At 49.7% G+C, this 20,380-nt stretch overlaps 1 long non-coding RNA gene across 3 annotated transcripts; it reads right to left on the reverse strand.

The window, feature by feature from the left end:
* Window positions 1-2,893: 2,893 nt before the first annotated feature.
* Window positions 2,894-12,029, reverse strand: LOC120229972. Of its 3 annotated transcripts, none has more exons than XR_005527891.1 (3): window positions 11,837-12,029; window positions 7,177-7,275; window positions 2,894-2,913 (listed from the first exon to the last, which is right to left on the reverse strand). It is a non-coding gene; the product is annotated as an uncharacterized LOC120229972 (long non-coding RNA). The 3 variants fall into 3 exon arrangements; XR_005527889.1 differs by lacking the exon at window positions 2,894-2,913 and adding an exon at window positions 4,445-4,545; XR_005527890.1 differs by lacking the exon at window positions 2,894-2,913 and adding an exon at window positions 5,557-5,704.
* Between the last annotated feature and the right edge of the window lie 8,351 nt (window positions 12,030-20,380).

Genomic DNA, 20,380 nt, shown 5'->3' on the forward strand with positions numbered 1-20,380 from the left:
CTCTCAGACGCCCCCGCCTGTCCAGGCGCGCAGCACACCTTGTTTCAGCTATCAACCCTGCTCTTTTGAGCACCTGCTGTCCCAACCCCGTCCACTCTAAAAAGGGGCCAGTGTCTCTCAGGCCCGGCTTAAAGAGTCACTATTCTTTTAACAAAAGGCCAATCAAATACTAAGATGGTTTCACTGACGTGTCTCTCGGCTCAAATGACCTGTTTTCTTAGGCCTCATTGTTGCTGGTCACTGCTAGTGCCTCTTGGTGTTCAGATTGAGAAGAAAGCCCAGACTGAGAGTGGCCTTAGGAAACAGGAAGATACCCGAAGGAAAAGCAAGAGTGTGAGGAAGGCAGGCAGCGAGGCCCTGAGAGGGGGGAAGCACACAGGGAAGAGGTGGCCAGTGGGTGAAGCCCACCTAGGAAGTGAGGAGAAATACACATAGGAAGTGACTTCTTAAGGAGTCAGTGAAGTCTGAGGAAAGACAACAAGGTCATTACCAAATAAAAATAAAACTTGAAGATTAGGATTAAAACTGTGTTGTTGTCTGGGAAAGGTAGAGGCAGAAGAAACCTTCCCAAGCACATCCTCTCACATTTTCTCACATTGAGCCTCATCCTAATGACCAAAACCAGGCAGGCATCATGGTCTTGGTTGTTCAGCTGAAGCCTGGAGTCTAGGAAGGTTGAGCATTTGCCCCCTGGAAGGCTCCGTGTTATTCTAGAGCTTGACCTAAAACTTGGTGTGTTCATCCTTGTTCGTTGTTCATTCCTCCCTTGCAGTGCCTGTCCTCCAATTCAAGTTCAAATAACAGTGTAATGAGTGCTGGTACCTCTAGTGTGTAAGACTTATCCTGGGCAGCAGGGTGATTCAGCTGGTGGGCCGGGAAGCAAATCTGTTTGGGAGGTGAGTTTGGGTTTGAGTCCCAGTTCTGCTACTCATGAACTGTGTGCCCTTGCATGGATGCCTTATACTCTCCGAGTTTCTGTTTTGATCTTCAAAGTGAAGTTGGAGGGACACCTGGGTGGCTCAGTTGGTTAAGCATCTGACTTCGGCTCAGATCATCATCTCATACTTCATGAGTTTGAGCCCTGCATCGGGCCTTGTGCTGACAGCTCAAGCCTGGAGCCTCCTTCAGATTCTGTGTCTCCCTCTCTCTCTGTGCCTCTTTCATTCATGCTCTGTCTCTCTCAAAAATAAATAAAATGGTAAAAAAAAATTTTTTTTAAATGCAGTTGGAAATACTTGCAGGTTTAAGTAAAACAATAGGTGTAAAGTGGCTAGAACAGTGCCTTGCACTCAGTGATTATAAATGGTTATATCCCGCCTGCTTCTTGCATTTATGCCTCTGATGTGTGTTTTCCGATAACACTAAGCAGTTCTCTGACTCTCAAGGGACCGTAGGCCAGTGTCCTATGACTTACATACATTCTGACACTATCTACCCAGAAATAACGTCAGATACCACAGGTGAAGACTCAATCCCACACGACTGTTTCCACCCTGCAGACGCCAATCACACATCCATGAGGTTACCTGTGCTTCTGACTGACTGGCTATCAGAGCTTCCCACGACTTCCTCCCTGAGTTTGATTGATTTACAAGAGCAGCTCACCAAACATGGAAAACATTTACTTACATTTACCAGTTTATACATTTACCAGTTTATTATGAAGCTATTATAAAGGATACAGATGAAGCACCAGATGAAGAGATACACGGGGAGAGGTCTGAAAGCGTCCCGAGAACAGGAGCTTTGGTCCCCACGGAACTGGGGTGCACCACCCTCCTGGCTTGTGGATGAATTCACCAACCCAGAAGCTAATCAGATCTCATTCAAGAGTTTTTATGGGGACCAATCGGCACCCAGCCTCTTCTCCTTCCTAGAGGTCAGTGGGTGGGGCGGAAAGTTCCAGCCCTGTAATTACACAGTGTTTTGGTGATCGGCCCCACCCTAAGGCCATCGAGGGGACTCATCAGTATAAACCTCATCAGTATAAACTCAAAAGGAGCTCTTAATGAACGACCTAAGGCACTTCAACCACTCAGAAAATTTCAAAGGTTTGAAGAGCTCTGTGCCAGGAACTGGGGCCTGAAACCAAACATCTCTCTCCTTCTACCAACAACCCTCTTACAACGTGACATGGCAGATTTTCCCATCAGAAGGCAGAACTTTCTTCTCCAGGCTTTCAGCTTGGCCTTGGCCATGTGACTTGCTTTGGCCAATGGGACAGAAAATGTGACAACGGCAGAGAACTAGAGGTCGTAAGGGCGGTGCCAGAGCTTGCCTTGTACTGCTGCTGAAAACCCATTAGTCACCACGTAACAAGTGCAGGCTGGCCCTGTGGGGGCTGCCAGACCATGTGGAGAGAAGCCCCAGCCACCACAACCCTTCACTGGAGGTCCCAGACACGGGAGAGATGCGATCCTGGGCCAGCCAGCTCAGACGAAAAGTATAGCTTGCTCAACGTGCAGAATCAGGAAGCATAATCAATATTTATCTTAGGCCATTATAGTTGGGGATCGTTTGCTACATAGCAAAAGCTAACTGGTATAGGAACGTACAGCTAGAAACAATAACCAGTTCACCATTCTGGCTCTGCCGGTACCCAGGACAGTCTTTTTTTTTTTTTTTTTTAATGTTTTATTTATTTCTAGGAGAGAGAGAGCGAGCGTGAGCAGGGGAGGGTCAGAGAGAGAGGGAGTCACAGACTCTGAAACAGGCTCCAGGCTCCGAGCTGGCAGTCAGCACAGAGCCCGACGCGGNTCCCTCTCTCTCTGCCCCTCCCCTGCTCGGTGTGCACTCTCTATGAAAATAAATTAAACTTTAAAAAGAAAAAGAAACACACTACTGAAGGGTAGAGGTAGGGCGGGTAAAAAACAATTTTTTTTTTAATTTTTTCTTTTAATGTTTTATTTATTTCTAGGAGAGAGACAGAGAGACAGCGTGAGCAGGGGAGGGTCAGAGAGAGAGGGAGTCACAGACTGAAACAGGCTCCAGGCTCTGAGCTGGCAGTTAGCACAGAGCCCGACGCGGGGCTCGAACCCACGAACCGTGAGATCATGACCCAAGCGAAAGTCGGGCGCTTAACCGACTAAGCCACCCAGGCGCCCCTTTTTTAGTTTTTTTTTTAAAGTTTAGTGTGTGTGTGTGTGTGTGAGAGAGAGAGAGAGAGAGAGAGAGCAACATGAAGTGGGGAGGAGCAGAGAGAGAATCCCAAGCAGACTCCATGCTGTCAGCGTGGAGCCCGATGCAGAGCTTGAACCTATGAACCGTGAGATCATGACCTGAGCCAAAACCAAGAATCAGATGCTTAACCCACTGAGCCTCTCAGCCAACCCCCGCCCCCAGGACAGAGTCTTAAACACTAGAGGCACCCAGTAGGGATCATTGTAAGAAGTTTTAAATTTATTTTTATGGTGCCTGAATTCAGAAAGTTTAAAAGGAAACTAAAATACAAGCAAGCTGCATAAGTCAAAAAGTAGGTGTGAAAGAATAAAGATACAAGTATGGGAGACATACGATGAAACTAAGCCTAAGGCAAAAACCAAACACAGACATACATATCTCTGTGACGGCCATGGGTGGGTAGTAGTCGGCTAGGGCTTCATAACAAAGTACCACAGACTGGATGGTGTAAACGACAGGAATCTATTTTCTCACAATCCCGAAGGCCAAAATTTCAAGATCAAAGAGTCCCCAGGTTTTGTTCCTTCTGTGGCCTCCTGACTTTCCAGCCTGGTTCCCTATGCGTTCCCTAACCCTACATTTTCCAGAGTCTGTTCAGAGGTACACCCACCCCAAAAATGCCCCGCAGGAAGGGATCTCATGGGCAGGGTTTATGAAACATTGCATACTCTATCCTGCCTATTAAAGGTTCTGAGAAGTCCTTCAGTAAAACAGGCCCTGCATAATTCTGCTTAATCTAGCCTTTCCTAAACTCATGCCAACACAGAACTTTTTTGTTGGGTGGTATAGCACATTTGCAAAGCTTTCCTCCTACGATGGTCCACTTGGCTGGGCCACAGTGCCCAGATATTTAGTCCAACATTTTCCTGGATATTTCTGTGAGGATATTTTTGGGTGAGATTTACATTTAAATTGTTGGACGTTGAAAGTAAAGCAGATTACCCTCCATAATGTAGGTGGGCTTCACCCAATCAGTTGAAGGCATGGATAGACTAGAAACACTGTCCTCTCCCTAGCACGACGGCTTTCAGACTTTATCGGCAACATCAGCTCTTCCTGAGTCTCCAGACTGCCGGAGATTTTAGATTTGCCAGCCTCCATAATCATTTAAGGCAATTTCTTCAAATTATCTATCCATCCATCCATCCATCCATCCATCCATCCATCCATCCATCCATCTTCTATGCACGAGTCAGGATTCTCCAGAGAAACAGAACCAGCAGGATATATATGGATATATAGAAGGAGATTTATTATAGGAATTGGCTCATGATATTACAGAGACTGAGAAATCTCAAGATCTGTCACTGGCAAGCTGGAGGTCCAGGAAAGCCAGTGGTGTAGTTCCAGTCCCAGCTGGAAAACCTGAGAAGCAGGAGAATTAATGGTATACATATAATGATGTGGGGGCACCTGGATGGCTCAGTTGGTTAAGCGTCCAACTTCAGCTCAGGTCATGATCTCACAGTTTGTGGGTTCGAGCCCCATGTCGGGCTCTGTACTGACAGCTCAGAGCCTGGAGCCTGTTTCAGATTCTGTATCTCCCTCTCTCTGACCCTCCCCTGCTCATGCTGTCTCTCTCTCTCTCTCTCTCTCTCAGAAATAAATAAAAAACATAAAAAAAATTTTTTTAAATATGATGATGTGTCCAAAGGCCTGAGAACCAGGAGGGCCAATGTCCAAGGGTGGGAGAAGATGGACATCCCAGCCACAGCAGAAAGCAAATTTGCCCTTCCTCTGATTTTTTATTTTATGTGGCCCCTCAACAGATTGGATGGGGCCCACCCGCACTGATGAGGACCATCTTTACTCAGTCTTTACTCTGTTTACAAATTCAAATGCTGATCTCTTCCCAGAAATACCCAGAATAATGTGTTACCGGCTATCTGAGCATCCCTTGGCCCAGTCAAGCTGACACCTGAAATTAACTGTCACAATATATATACACATCCTGTTGGCTCTGTTTCCCTGGAGGGCCCTGACTAATGTGCCCCCTGCCAGCATACACAGGACACAACTGGGGAACATCAGTGCGATGTCTGTGGTCTCAGCTGGACAAATGATCCTGTACTTGACACAGGCAGGCTGTCAAGGAACAGGAAGGCTCACAGACCAAGGTAAGATGCTCTGACCTCACGATTTTTTTAAATTAATTCAAAACATGCAGCAAGAAGCAAGGGGAGAGATCCGGGCTTGGCTGACTCATTTAGGAACAGCGCCCATGGGGTGGTATGACCACGTGCTTGACTCCTGGGCTACGCGATGTTCACATGTCCTGTGTGTCTGCTGTGTCCACCTTCCCCACGGATGGTGGGGCTACTGGGACCAATCTAATAAAAAACAAGTCCTTAAAAAAAAAGACGCTATGCCAAGATCGTTCTTCTTTCGTGTATTTGTTGTTTTGAGTAAATGCCCTTGACTAGAGATGCAGGAAAAGCAAGTTGTTGTTTTTCTCATGAAGGTTAGAAGCTGCTTGGTTTTCAATCCGTTCCAGAAGTGGTAAATACGAAAATGCACATCATCTCTGAGAAGAGTGAAGACGTTTGAGAAGGTGGCAGGTTCTGGTCAGAACAATGGGTTGTACGGGGCCAAGGAGGGGCAGGTGAGGCAGAACACGCATCCTTGCATCTGGGCTCCGCCAAGGACTTGCAACAGGCAGGCGGGGTGGATGCAAAGGTGTGAGCGGAAAGAGGAGGCCATGCAATAAATTTAAAGAAAGAGACAGATGCATATGTAAGTTATAAAACTTGGAAAGGAGACATAAAAGATAAGGAGTGAGAAATGGGAAGCCTGAGAGGTGTTATCTGAACGAATAGATCGAATGAAGGCGACTATTTCACAACAGGATTAGGTAGAAAAATGCAACATCCCCCCCTTTAACCAAAAGAGGCAAGAACTCGCCAGGAAAATCTGTTCTGCTTGGGAATGGCCATTTTTTAGCAACGAGAGTCAGACACTTTGTGGAAGGGAACCTGATAAATGGCTTGTATCTCAGCGGTCAGGAGGGAGGAGGGAAAACAGATACCAGGTAGGCACTGACTCCCTGGAGGAGAGAGGAGAAAGTGGTGAAGAGAGTCAGGCCAGCGTGGGGCCAGGTCACATCCAGTCTGCTGATCTCTGCCCTGTCTCCACACAAGGACTGGCTTCCACGGACAGCTCATCAGCCCACCTGTGTGCCACATGTGGATCCAAAGGGCACTGCTTCATTGACCCAGGTTCTACCTACGACAGACCAGCTGTAGGGAAAGGGTCTTAAATCTCCAGGAATGGAGACTTCTCTTTACAGAATATTCCATTGCCTTGAAAATTAAACTTGATAATGACTCAGCAAGACCTGCAGCTCAGGTTTCCTGCCCCCAGCCCTCCTTAATGTCAAGAGTGATAACAAAGCACCTGGCCAAGGACTTGAATGAGTGGACAGGTCCTCAGCAGCATCTAGAAGGATACAAGGGCATCCCGTGACTACTGTCCACTGATCCCCAAAGCTGCCTGGTCCACATAGGACCACCCCCCACTGTTCCTTCTTGTGCTGTGTGGGAGCTGAGAAAGTCTCAGCCAGGTTTCCCTTCCTGCCAAGCCTGTGAAGAAAGTGGGGGGAGTGCTGGGCTGGAGAGAGCCCTTCTTAACACATGTGAAACTCAGGGAAAGCCGCCTCACGGGTCCCAAACGGACTGTGGGGTCTGCCTGGTGACTCTGCACAGCAGCCCAGGTACCCTGTAGCTGTTTCTGCAGACAAATCGCTCCAGTCAGGGATGTGGTAGCAAGCTTCTCAGAGACCTGGGGCCCCGCTACACACTAGGCCACAGGGCACCCATCCCATGCCACCACCCTGTATAAGTCCAGCAACACCTGAGTTTTGCCATTCCTTCATCTTCTCCCCACCAAAGAAACTCTACCTCTCCTTGCCTAGAAGGGCCAACGAGGCGGCCACGGGCTGGACCTTGCCATTTGGAAGGCTCGAGGTGAGAATCCTTGCTTGTCTCTTCTAGCTCTTACCGTGTACAGGCAACCCTTGGCGTTGCTTGGAGATGACAGCATTCTGGTCTCTGGCTTCATACTCGGCGTGGCATTCTCTGTGTCCAGATTTTCCTTCTCCTATAAGCACACGAGTCATACTGGATTTAGGACCCACTCTAATCCCCCAGATGATCTTATCTTAATTGATTACAATCTGCAGAGACCTTATTTCTAAATCAGGCTGGAATCTGAAGTTACAAGTAGACATGAATTTTGCGGAGATACTAGTCAACCCAGTACAGTAACTTATGGATAAAGAATGCCAGAACTTTTGGCCTGTAGGTATAGCCAACTTTAACTACAGTCTCCCATTTTCCTCCCCAAAGCACTCTGGAAGGATCTTGGGTGTCTTTTTTCCATTCTATAAACCTGGTCTAATACAGGCAGGGCTCAGCTTTCAAATAAAAGAGTTTTCCAGAGCCTTTACAGGCAAGGGCATGTGCTGGTGATACCTGTTGGCCAGGCCAGGCCCTTCAGGATGAGGGGGTGTATTAACACAGCACTGGCTCCCTCTGCCCATCACCCACTCCTCCTTCCTGACTGGAATGTTGGAAAGAAGTAGTCAGACATGATTAGTGAGAGGACTCGCTTCTTGGTTTACTCTTAGGAGTGAGCTGGACCTCCAGGGCCCTCCGTGGGGAAGCCATGCCCAGATCCACCACACACTCCTGCCTAAACTTGGTCTCCAGACTTAGGGAACGTATTTGCCCATAGATATAAGTCATATCTTCTCACCTAGACTTTATCCCTTGTAAAGGTGATCTTCGGGATACATTTCTCAGTTGGGTCAGAATGTGTGTGCTGTGTGATCAGGCACCCCAGACAGAGGCGTGCAGGGCTCACTCTTAGCAACAACTAAGCTCACAGCACTCCACACACCATCCATCCATGTCAGCCTCATTCCCTATATGCCAAAAAATATATACCTGAGGCTTCAAAGAGAGAGCACCCAACCCAAGGCAAGCTTGAACTTTCCATTAAAGGCCAAGGAGGGAATTGATTTCTCTTCCAGTATTAATTTCCCCCACAATAGCTGGTATGCATGCCAAATAAGGCAACAAAGGCGCCTGGCCAAGTTGTGGAAACGAGTTTTAAGGTAAAATCTTCCAAACACCAAAATCTCAAAGGACAGGAAGTAGCTGGCCACCCCCTTGGCCACGGTTCATCGTAACAGAGCCTGTTTCTATAGAACAGGCTTCCACGATTATCTATTTGCAAAAATGTACAAACACAGCCAGCATACTCCGTGCCTGTGGAAAGACCTGGATCAATACAAGTAACAGAAGAATGGAGAAAAGAGAAAAGGAAAGATTTTATCAAGCTTATTTACTTTAAAGGCACCTTAAAGACCTGTACAAACACACCTGCTTCTTCAGGGCCGGGAGAACAGAGCAAACATGTGTCCTTTAAAAGAAATGCATAGAGAAAGAGACACTGCAGCCACAAAGCCAGTCCCCCCAGGAGGCGCTAGCATCTCAGCTAGTGAGGCTTTAATCCACATCAACTTTCAGATCAAAGTCTTCAAAAATGAAGGGGTGCCTGGGTGGCTCAGTCGTTAAGCATTCAACTCTAGGTTTCGACCCAGGTCATGATCTCACCGTTCATGAGCCCGAGACCCGCGTCCGGCTCTGGGCTGATAGCGTGGAGACTGTTTGGGATTGGGGAGCCTGAGGCTCAGTTGGTTAAGCATCCTTCCTCAGCTCAGGTCATGATCTCACGGTTCGTGAGTTCGAGCCCTGTGTCGGGCTCTCTGCTGTCAGCACAGAGCCCGCTTCAGATCCTCTGTCCCTCTGTTTCTCTCCCCCTTCCCTGATTGTGTTCATTCTCTCTCTCTCTCAAAAAAAAAAATATTTTTAAAAATGAGCCTAGGGTCACTGTATGAGTGCAGTTCAGAATTAACCCTACCTCAGGCTGGGGCAGTGGTATGTTGGAGTGTTTGCTGGGCAGTGTTTCACAACTGGACCGCCAGGGGGAGCTGTAGCATCTGCCCATCTCTGGTGTAAATACTCCCAGCCGATGTCAAGATGTCAAGCTACTGGCTGATCTGACTCCCTGAAGGGGACTGGGAAAGAGATGTGAAGTACACGCTGCTGCTTTATACTGTTTCCATTCAACCGCGGCTGAGCATAGGCAATAGTACGCTGGGCCTCCAAACAACTGGGGTTCCTGGGCACCGACCCCGGTGCAGTCAAAAAGCCACTTGTAACTTTTGACTCCCCAATAGCCTGCTAATGACCAAAGCCTCACTGATAACGTAAAAAAGATGATTAACATGTACTGTGTGTGTTAATATGTATTATATACTGTATTCTTATAATAATATCTAACTTTTTCTTAATTTGGGGTTTTTTTGGGGTGTTTTTTGTTTTGTTTTGTTTTTGGTATTTCTAACCTATGTGGTTTGTCTATAACATTTTTTAGTTAAAAATTTTTTTAATGTTTATTTATTCACTTTGAGAGAGAGAGCGAGAGAGCACATGTGAGTGGGGCAGGGGCAGAGAGAGAGGGAGAGAGAGAATCATAAGCAAGCTCCATACCATCAGTGCAGAGCCCAATGCAGGGCTCAATCTCACAAAACGTGAGACCATGACCTGAGCTGAGACCAAGAGTCAGACACTTAACCGACTGAGCCACCCAGGTGCCCTTGTAATTTAAAAACTTTTTCTCTTTAATATTTATTAATTTTGGGGGGCGGAGGGGCAGAAAGAGAGGGAGACACCAAACGAAGCAGGCTCCAGGCTCCAAACTGTCAGCACAGAGCCCGAAGTGGGGCTTGAACCCACAAACCATGAGATCATGACCTGAGCCAAAGTTGGACACTTAAACAACTGAGCCACCCAGGTGCCCCTGTTTTTAAAAAATTATCACAAATCTCCAAAAAAGTTTCCAAAATATTTACTGGAAAAAAATCCATGTATAAGTAGACCCACACAGTTCCAACCCATGTTGCTCAAAGTCCAGCTGTAAAATGTCCTGAAATAATTAGGAAGCGATAGGTTTGAGGCTTTATTACCTTTGTTTGAAATATAATTTAATTGTAAGTTGATGTTTATTTTTAATAATCACTGTTCAACAATGAGCTCACTAAATTTCTGAAAATTTAAAAATTGGCCCGAGTTAGAATAAGCCATTCCAGCCTGTCACTGCCTGGGAAGCCTTTTAAAAATGCCCAAGACCTGTCTCCCTCTCCTGCCACCACACGATGGCCAGAGGCCCCCAGAGTAGGGACCGCATATTTTTAAAAGCTCGCCAAGGGGGCACCTGGGTGGCTCAGTTGGTTACACGTCCCGCTTCGGCTCAAGTCATGATCTCATGGTTCATGGGTTCAAGCCCCACATCAGGCTCTGTGCTGACAGCTCACAGCCTGGAGCCTGTTTCAGATTCTGTGTCTCCCTCTCTCTGTCCCTCCCCGTTTGCCCTGGGTATCTCTCTCTTTCTCAAAAATAAACAAACATCAAAAAAAAATTAAAAAGGAAAAAGAAAAAGCTCACCAGGGTGGTTCTAATGGATATCCTCAGGTGAGACACTGATGTGGTTCACCTTCCATTTTACAGACAGGGAAACTGAGGTTCCGAAGTTTAAATGTCCTGACTGTTGATTACAGTTTGGCCAAGCTGGGGAATGACTATTAGCTCCTTCTGTTTCCTCTCCGGCTCTTCTCACCCTGGTTATGGACGACTTTGGATCTAGCTTTGAAATATCAAGGCTTTGGGGCTCAGTCGGTTAAGCGTCCAACTCTCAAGTTCAGCTCAGGTCATGATCTTATGGTTCATGAGTTCAAGCCCCAAGACCCTGTCAGGCTCTGTGCTGTCAGCATGGAGCCTGCTTAGGATTCTCTCTCTTTCCTTCTCTCTCTGCCCCTCCCCGGCTCTCTCTCTCTCAAAACAAATAAATAAGCTTAAAAATGTTTTTATAATCGAGGAAAAGTTAACACTATTAAAAAAAAAAACCAAAATCAATTCTATTTCTACACCCAGGGTTTTCCACAAACCCAGTCCGTCTCTCCCTGAATATTCTAAAGGGAGCCATGGAGGCTTTTTCTGCAGCTCCACCTCCCTTAAACTTTCCTTTTTTTGGATTTTTCTTCCTTGTTCTTCCCCCTGAGAGTTGAAGGTAACATCCTTTGAATTCTGCACCCCACTCTGAAGCTGCGGGGGCGGGGGGGGGGGCCGCAGGGGACAGGAGTCTTCCCTAGAGTGTCCTGCTCAACTGCTCACACCGAGACCTCAGCCTCCAGCCCTCAGTGAGGAAGCAGTTACCACCCAGCAGGTCTTGAACAAGTTCTCTCCTTCTGTTAGTCGAGAGAACATTCCAGAACTAACTGTGAACTCACCCCCCCACCCAAATATATGACATCTGAGTTTCAGTGGAAGCCGGTACAGTTAAGCCGTGTACAAATACGAACACGCCTAAGCTAAGAATGAGGCCTGCTGATTCCAGCGGCTTCTCTGTCCTCTGCCTGGGTGCCTGGGTGACCTAGCATCAGCAGGGGCTCCTCCCTGTCCTGAAGACAGGCCACTGGGGACCCCACTGCGTGCCCTCACTCACCCCACAGTCAGGAGCGCATCCTCTCTGTGCGGAGCCAGCTGTAAACCCAGGAAACCCTAAGTTCTGAAGGGGATAAACTTTTCACCAGCACCTGGCTTCCTGAACAGTCCTCACGCTCGGGCTCGTCCCACAGCGTCTCGAGAGCGTGTCCTGGCCGCGTCCCCTCCCTGCAGAGGACTGGGTCGGTCAGGAGGCGATGACAGGGCCAGGAGGTTTAGGGTGCAGGACTTCGGGGGCTGGGCTGGAAGCACCAGCCAAGAGGAGGCTAGCACCTCCCCCCTCAGAGCACGCGCACGCCTTTATCCTTTCCTCTTCCGGGGCAGGGGGCAGGGGGCGGGGCTTCAGGCTTCGAGGCCGGAAGGCTTGGAAGCAATATTCTCCCGTCGCAGACAGTTTCTGACCGCCGCAGCCCTGCAGATCGTACCCCGCCCCCCTACCCTGCCCGGTTCCTGAGCCCTCTCTCCCTAAGTCCCAGTTCTAACCCAGGTTCCTGTCACTCCTGTGAGGAGGCCATGTCCAGCGGCGGGTTTCCACACCTGTCCAGCCCTGGGGGGCAGAGGCTCCCGCAGACCGCCGTGGGCCAAGCTGCGTCAGCGTCCCCTCCCCTGCCCCTGTCGAATATGTGTTTGGAGGAGACCCATGACCTCTTGGCACCCCAGCGGCCTCACTGGCCATCCGGGGTCACCACGTGCACCCTCGCTTAGTGTGGACGAGCAAGGAGCCACTGTGAATGAAGGACTCCACAAATGGCCGGGGTCTAGCCAATGCCAGACATGGTCACCCAGCCTCCATTCCTGCAGCCCTCTTCCCCGAGTCTCCTCGGTCCCTATGCTGGCACTGTCATCGGGTCCCCATGGTGTCTTTGTTAGCCAGATAAAATACAGGGCATCCAGTTAAATTTGAATTTCAAATAGACGACCAATAATTGTTAGTGTGAGTATGTCCCATGCCATGTTTTTATTTGCTATGCCTGGCGACCCTCATTTAACGAGAGTACATGTTTCTTGGGATGGGTACCAAGCTTGATTCATCTGTGCCCCCAGCCTGGCACAGGGCCCGGCTCAGGAGCGAGGAGCCAGTAGATGGTGGTTCTCAGCAGGGACGGTACTGCCCCCTAGGGGCAGTTTCAGAGATTGGAAAGGATGTTTTGATTCACCACTGGGTAAATCGAGGAAAGACTGCATTTTGCTTTGTTTGGAACCAAGAGATCTTCGCTGTGTCAGAAATCATTACATCACCGTTTTAAGAAGGCCGCAGCTCGGGCAGTGCGGTTCTCACAGCCTTTCTTCCCCTCCCCCACCCCTCCTGGCTCTTTGCTTCTACTCTCCGTTCTCCTCCCCCTCCCCCTCACTTCCCTCTCCTCACTCTGTTCCCTTTTGCTTCCCTCTTCCTCCCCCATCCAGGGGCAGAAACCCTCATGTGCACTCCGATGGTTTGGAGGACTCAGTATTTTATTTTATTAGGAGACTGAGGTATGACTCCAGCATAGCATGATGCTCTTTACATTCGGGGGGAGGGGGACCCATCACGGGAGGCTCATCAGCTCAGCCATTGTCCTCCCTTCCAGAGGAGAGCTGGGCTAGCCCCGCGACCCCCTCTTTGCCTAGGGGGCCTCCTCCTGACCCGGGCAGGGAGTAAAACCCTCAGAGGCCCCACTGCACCCCAGTCGGCTGTGGGCAGAGCTGCCCGTCACCCTCAGAGCAGCACTGAGGTTACAAGTGATCAAAGAGGAGTTTCTTTGGCGATAGTCTGTGATGGGCCTCGCCTGAGGTCTTGGCACCAGGAGCCCCAGGTAGCTGAGCTTAAAGGCCGCACAACTGTAGGGTCTCTGCTGGAGACAACGCTCTGAGGGTTCTTTGATGCCAGGTGTCCCCCAGGCAGCCGCGGTGCCCTTCCTCTGCTAATATCCACCTCCATCCCCATATATCCAGGTCAAGTTGACAACCACAAGCCAGGCGTGGAGCTTCCTCCAAACAGTCCAGCTGCGGAGTCTGCAGAAGGGAAATCACCTACCCTACTTCTCATTCTCTGTGCTCCTTGGGTAATCTCACAGCCCAGGAAAATGCCTCCTATCTTTCCTTTACAGGAATGCCCTCTTTTTATTGCCTACAACCGGGATCAGCAAACACTTTCTGTAAAGAGCCAGGTGGTAAATAGTTGGGGCTTTGCAGGCCATTCAGGGGTCTCTGCCACAGCTGCTTCATATGTAAGTGAATAGGTGTGGTTCCACTCCCATTCCAATAAAGTTCCAATAAAACTTTATTGATCAAAACATGCAGTGGGCCAGATTTTGCCAACCCCCGGCCTATGAGGCTAAAGAATCTCAAACGTCAGAAGCTTTCCTGTTGGAATCCTGGAGCAAAGCAAGGTGGACTCCCTTTCCTCTTTTCTAGCGGGGTCTCTTGGGCTCTTCCTCATGTGTGCACCGCAAGGGAGGCAGACAGTGTTTCAACTGCCCTGCAGCTCACCATGGCCTCCGAGTCTGGGCTGCCAGCAAGACTGGCTATTCCTCATTCCCTACAAGTTCTTTAGAGCATGCTGCTGCTCATTAAAAACCCAGAACCTCCCGAAGGAATGGACTCCCCTCTGATGTGTCGTTTATAAACTCTCAGAACTGGCCCCGTTTTGAGAATGTTTTATGACTACCTCTTGCTGAGGGAATGCCAAGCCTGTAAAGACGATGAGACGGGAGATTCTGCTCATTTTGCTTTAGAGGAAAGAACAATCAATGGCTCAACTCATGAGCTCTTATGCCCTCTTCCATTCTGGTGCTTCTCCAGTGGCCCAAATAGGACCAGTGACAGAGTGTCTAACTGAGAGGAAAGGAAATGGACATTTTGTGGATCTTGTTACGACAGAGGCAATTCCAAATGCAGAGGGTCCCTGGGGCTTTATTAATGGATTTTCGGACAGTTAGACAAAACAACAGTGTTTTGAAGCCAAAGAAACACAGTGTCTTCCTAGATGATAGATTACGTTTTCAAGAATGAGTGTTTAGATCTCCCTTCAAGTTTTTCAATGAACAAAGTTATGAAGTTAATGTTTTTCCCTCAGAGAAGAGAGTCGTCAGAACAAGGTTTTAAAACTCCTTCACGTGGCTGAAAGAGAGACTTCTGAGTTGAAGAGTGTATTCAATATTCACTAAACACAGTGGGTTTCCTGAGTAGGTGATCTACAGCCTTGAAGGCAAATGTGGAAAGTCTGGAAATGATGCTTTTTGACGAGACTCTGAAAAGACACAAGGGTAGAGAAGGAACAGAGAAGGGGGGAGGGAGGCAAGAGTGCTCACTCTGGACTTTCTTATATTCTTTTTATTTTTGACCCATGTGAATGTAGTATCAAGACGAAGAAATAATTTCTAAAAATTTTTAGTGTTTATTTATTTTTGAGAGACCAAGAGAGACAGACAGAATGCGAGCAAGGAAGGGGCAGAGAGAGAGGGAGACCCAGAACCAAAAGCAGACTCCAGGCTCTGAGCTGTCAGCACAGAACCCCGCACGGGGCTCCAACCCACGACCTGTGAGCTCATGACCTGAGCCGAAGTTGGACATTTAACTGACTGAGCCACCCAGGCGCCCCTCCAACCTGGTTGGTTACGTGGCCACATACTTGATTTTCCTCTTCTGCCCTGGCCAATGGCAGACTCCATCCTATAAATACCCAGCAACCTAGCTGGGGCTCAGGGGGAAGAGCGGTGCTCCCTGGAAGATAAAGGGGGTCCCAGAATTGGTTTTAAGGCACTGCCTGGACCCATCACTGTTCCTATACAGGGTAGCATGGCATTTTCAGGAACATTTGAGTTTACTGATTTATTTCTTTATTTTAATGAGTTCAATAGCATATCCAGAGGAATAGCCAGTAGGTTCATCAGAGATATGTGGCATCAAGAGGGCCTTAGGGCTGTCTGGCCTTAGGTGAGGATCTTGGAGTCTCCGAGCCTCACTGTCCTGGTCTGTAAAATGAGGAAAGATCACCAGCCCCATGGAATTGTGAATCTTCTTAACGTATTAAAGGCCGTTGGTAAAGTGGCTCATTCTCAGTAACAGAAGCAACACCAACAAGCCATCCTGGGAGGGAAGACCCTCACGGAAGAGGCAGATCATTGTCACCCACCGACATCTCCTGACTCCTCAGTTCCTGGGCTCTCCTGCTAGTGTAGCCAGTCTCTTCACTTCTCCTTTCTCCCCAGGCCATCACAGCCCGGGGAACAAATCCCCTTCTCCCTCCTGCCCCCCATGACAGCACTCCTCCTCAAGGGTGCCAGTAGCACCCTGGATTGTTTCTCTTGGGGAGGCTCCCCTGTCTATACATGTAACCAGAGTGCCCTCCTGGATCAAGAGCTGGGCACAGGATGGTTCAGAGCTGGCCCCTCACAGTCTCTCTCTTGGAAATCTGAAGTTTGGGTGGTGGGGCTCCGAGATGGCAAATGGTCCCCTTCCCCTTCCCCCTCCCTTTCCACCAGCCCCACTCTGTTCCAGGCACTCATGAATGCTTTTCCCACCTAGATGCAACTCCAGACCCTTTCTCCAAGAAAGCCCCCTTCTTTGTGAGGAAGTCTCTCACCCCCTGAAACACTTGCCGACTTGCATCCCTTCTTGTTAGCGGCATGCATACCTGTCCCCAACCTCATTCCCTGGCCCTGGGGGGGGGGGGCTGGGACTCTTTTTCACTTACATTCATACCCCCGCCTCTAGAACACTGGCCTGTGGGCCATGAACACTGCGTTTCGAGCGAGGTGGCCCATTCGCTCACAGGAGGGCGTTGCAGAGCAGACACCACCAAGACCCCACAGCCTGGCAAGCATGGCGTCCATCCCCAGGCGGGTAATCTTCTCTAGGTGGTTGTGACAAAGACGGCTGGTCGCAGGGAACAGAGACTGAGCTGTGCAAGGCTGGTGGTTCCAGCTGGTGTACATCTGGAGAATGAATGCGGTGAATGCTAGGGTGCAGCATCCCCTCCTCACCCTGGAAAGAAGCATCTCCTGCAGGGAAGTTGGGCCCCCTCACTCTTGAACTGATGCACGGAGCCAGATGATAAAGGAAGCCGGGATCCTGGGCACCTGTCCCGTAGACGTGCCCTCCTACCCATCCTTCACACGGCGTCTTAGAGGGAGAGGCTATAAGGAAACCCAAGGAGCTGTCAGGGGGCACCAAGGGCCAGAGAAGCAAGCTAGCACCTCGAAGAACCCGTGGGCCCAGGGGAGGCAGGTTCCAAACATGTCCCCAGGACTTGACTCTTGGACACGGGAGCTGACTTCTCGGCTGCCTCCCGGACTTCAGAGACTCCACCCTCACCTCCCCAGAGCCAGGAGGGGCCCGGGGGCCGTGTGGGCTCCCAGGCCTGCCCACACCTCCATGCCCAGGGGCCTGCAGAGCCCAGGCCTATCTCCAGATGATTCTGGCAGAAACTCAACCACAGCCAAGTGGTGCTTAGGAAACAGAAGGGCTTTTGACCTAATTATTCCCAATTGGTTGTCTCCATCGATCACATTTTCTTGATAATTGTCCAGCTCCCCACCTCCAGGTGGGGGTGCAGTTCTCCCGTGGGATAAATGGGGTGTGACGCTGAGAAACGTGCAGGCCCTTGCTTTCCACACACTGGGCCTTTGTGGAGAAGTGTTTTGTTTACTGCCATTAAAATGAAAGGAACACAACCAGAGAGCATGTGGGGGCCAGGGAGAGGCAGGGGTGGCTCCTTAGGGAGAAAACGGGCTGGTGTAAGCTGATCTGGGGCCTGGCCCCCAGCAGGACCACCGCCATCTGGCCCAGACCCCCATTCACTCGGCCACTCACTCGGTGTTTGCGAACCCTGATCCTGTGCACATCCCTGGTCTAGGTTTCCTCCCTGACTGCACATCAGGACCTTAGCCTCCCTGGCTTGGCACTCAAGGCTCCCCAACGCTGCTCCTGCCCTCCTCGTCTACTTCATCTCCCTCCAGCCCCCCAGACCAGCCAAAGACTTGCTCTGTCCCAGCTCAGCCATTGTATCCAGGAAGCATACCGTGAATCACTACATTGGCCCCTTTGCGGGATACCCGCGTGTGCCACCCGCCCCAGCCTTCCCCCTGCCTTCAGTCTGCTCCTGCTCTCTCCAGCTCTAGGCAGCCTGTGGGACTCACCTCTGCTCCCACTTCCTCTGGGGATCCTTGCCCAGCCCCCTCCAGCTTTGCCAACCCCTCCCCTGCAAACTCTCAGCACTGGTCCTCTGCTCCTCATGGGTCTGTAGTTCATGGGGCCCCTTCCTCTCTGTATCCTGGCTCCTCAGCCAGCTTGTGAACTCCCAGGGGGCCCCCCGGTGTGGTCTAGGTCCCAACACTAAGGTGACATCAGTCTCACACAGAGCTCAACACATACACCTGTTGGTCGATAAAATAACGGGGCAACAGATACATTCCAATGGTGTTTAGCTCATTGGAATCTATTCTCTTTAAAAAGCAGGGCCATGGGGCGCCCGGGTGGCGTAGTTGGTTAAGCGTCCGACTTTCGCTCGGGTCATGATCTCGCGGTTCGTGGGTTCGAGCCCCGCGTCGGGCTCTGTGCTGACTGCCAGCTCAGAGCCTGGAGCCTGTTTCAGTCTGTGACTCCCTCTCTCTCTGACCCTCCCCTGCTCACGCTCTCTCTACCTCTCTCTCCCAGAAATAAAACTAAATATTTAATAAAAACAACAACAGGAAAAAAAAATTAAAAGGGGGCCCGCTAATATCAANTAAGCGTCCGACTTTCGCTTAGGTCATGATCTCGCAGTTCGTGGGTTCGAGCCCCGCGTCAGGCTCTGTGCTGACTGCCAGCTCAGAGCCTGGAGCCTGCTTCAGTCTGTTACTCCCTCTCTCTCTCTGACCCTCCCCTGCTCACGCTGCCTCTCTCTCTCTCCTAGAAATAAATAAAAACATTAAAAAAATAAAAAAAATTAAAAAAAAAAAGGTAGGGCCAGGCCTGCCGTGTTCACCCTCCCAGGTCTTCCTCCCTCACTGCAGGGACCCCCGCGGCTCTGATATCATGGAGACTAATGGAGGCTTCAGGCTCCAGCACACAGGAGCCTCCCTGGTGTCTGGTTCCCCTGTGCCAACAGTAATTGAAAATCAGGTGTACACTTAATGGGCCAGGACTTATGGTGACGTTTGCATCGAAAACAAAGGACTTACAATTGACCTCTCCTTTTTCCCACTTTCCCCAGCAGTCACCATAAATTGAGCAGATTGGACATCCTGGCCATGACCGTCACTACGATCAAGGTCCCCCCAGTGCACGTCCCCACCCCTTAGTATGAGTTGCTGAGCTTTGATGAACCTCGTAACTTCTGTGTTGTAACATCTCTGTTCCCCTAAATCTGTGCTTCTCAGCCAGGGGTGATTTAGCAACCCCTGCCTCCACCAGGGGACATTTGGCAATCTGGAAACACTTCTGATTGTCACAATTGGGGAGAGGAGTGTTACCATCACTGAGCAGGTAGAAGCCAGGGCTGCTGATAACATCCTACCATGCATGGGATTTCCCCCCACTCCACACATAACAGAGAACGATCCAGGCCCGAGTGTCGGTAGCGCTGAGGGTGACCACCCTGCTAGACTTCTATGCTACTTTTAGGAAATGTATCACAAAGTGTATCTTCTAGATGATCTGTCTATTTGATTCCAACTGTGAGTTGACATGTGCCGTTTATCGTTGCAGAAGGAAAGAAGCTACCAGCACCATCCCAGAGAAATTGAGGAATGAAGGACTGGAGGAAGCTTCTAACCTGGAGATGAGGCAAAGGGCACGTGGCACCCCAGTAGATGAATGCGATGGGAAATGCCAGAGGTCCCTGAGTATCTGGGAGCACCCCCCCCCCCAAAATTCGGAGCACTCAGTCAAGCAGCTCGCGGGAAGGCTCCAGAGGAAAGGGTGATGAGAGACACGTAAAGAGAGCACTTTTGTTTCCAAACTTACAGGGAAGGGCAAAGGATTTTTTCAATGGAGCCAAACCGCACACACCTCTGTTGGGGCCCTGAAAAATGTGCCCATCAACAAGACAAAATAAAGCACGTGACTTGGCTTTTATGTGCACAGCACACTTGGCTTACCGAATGAAATGTGAAAGCTTATTTGTTTAGTGGAAATTCTCAAATAATGGTTCTGCCTGTTGCAGCAGGTAGGACGTGTAGTTTCATTGTGCCGGAGTTTTTCAACACAGGATTTCTCCGTTTGACAATATTTGAACAGATGGGGTGTGTGGCAGTTCCCTGTGACAGCAAGATGCCTGAGCGTCTTCCAGCCTGAGACTCAGATCCAAATGTGTCCCATTGGGGGCCTATATGTCTGTAGTACTTGGAGCACCCAAAGCTCTCGCCTCTTGTGTTACTTATACTCAACTGGTCTCGTTTTTGCCAGCATTTCCCCCCCTACAGTTTATTGATTGTATCAATGAGGATTGCTTTCAGCTGCAAGTAATGGGCAAACCCATCGAAGACAGGCTTACGATGTCAGGATGATCGATTAGGGCACGTGATAAGAAATGAGGAGTTGAAAGTTCCAGGGTTCTCGTGTGGCTCAGTGAGGTCACGGAGACTCTATCTCTGCTTAGGTATTTCCGACGAGTTAGATTTTCATCCTGAAACTCAACATCTCACGGTCATAAGATGGTTCTGCAGCTACAGATA

Source organism: Hyaena hyaena, unplaced genomic scaffold (genome assembly GCF_003009895.1).
Source record: "Hyaena hyaena isolate Hyena2069 unplaced genomic scaffold, ASM300989v1 scaffold_2, whole genome shotgun sequence".
In the NCBI taxonomy this organism is placed as follows: Eukaryota; Metazoa; Chordata; class Mammalia; order Carnivora; family Hyaenidae; genus Hyaena; species Hyaena hyaena.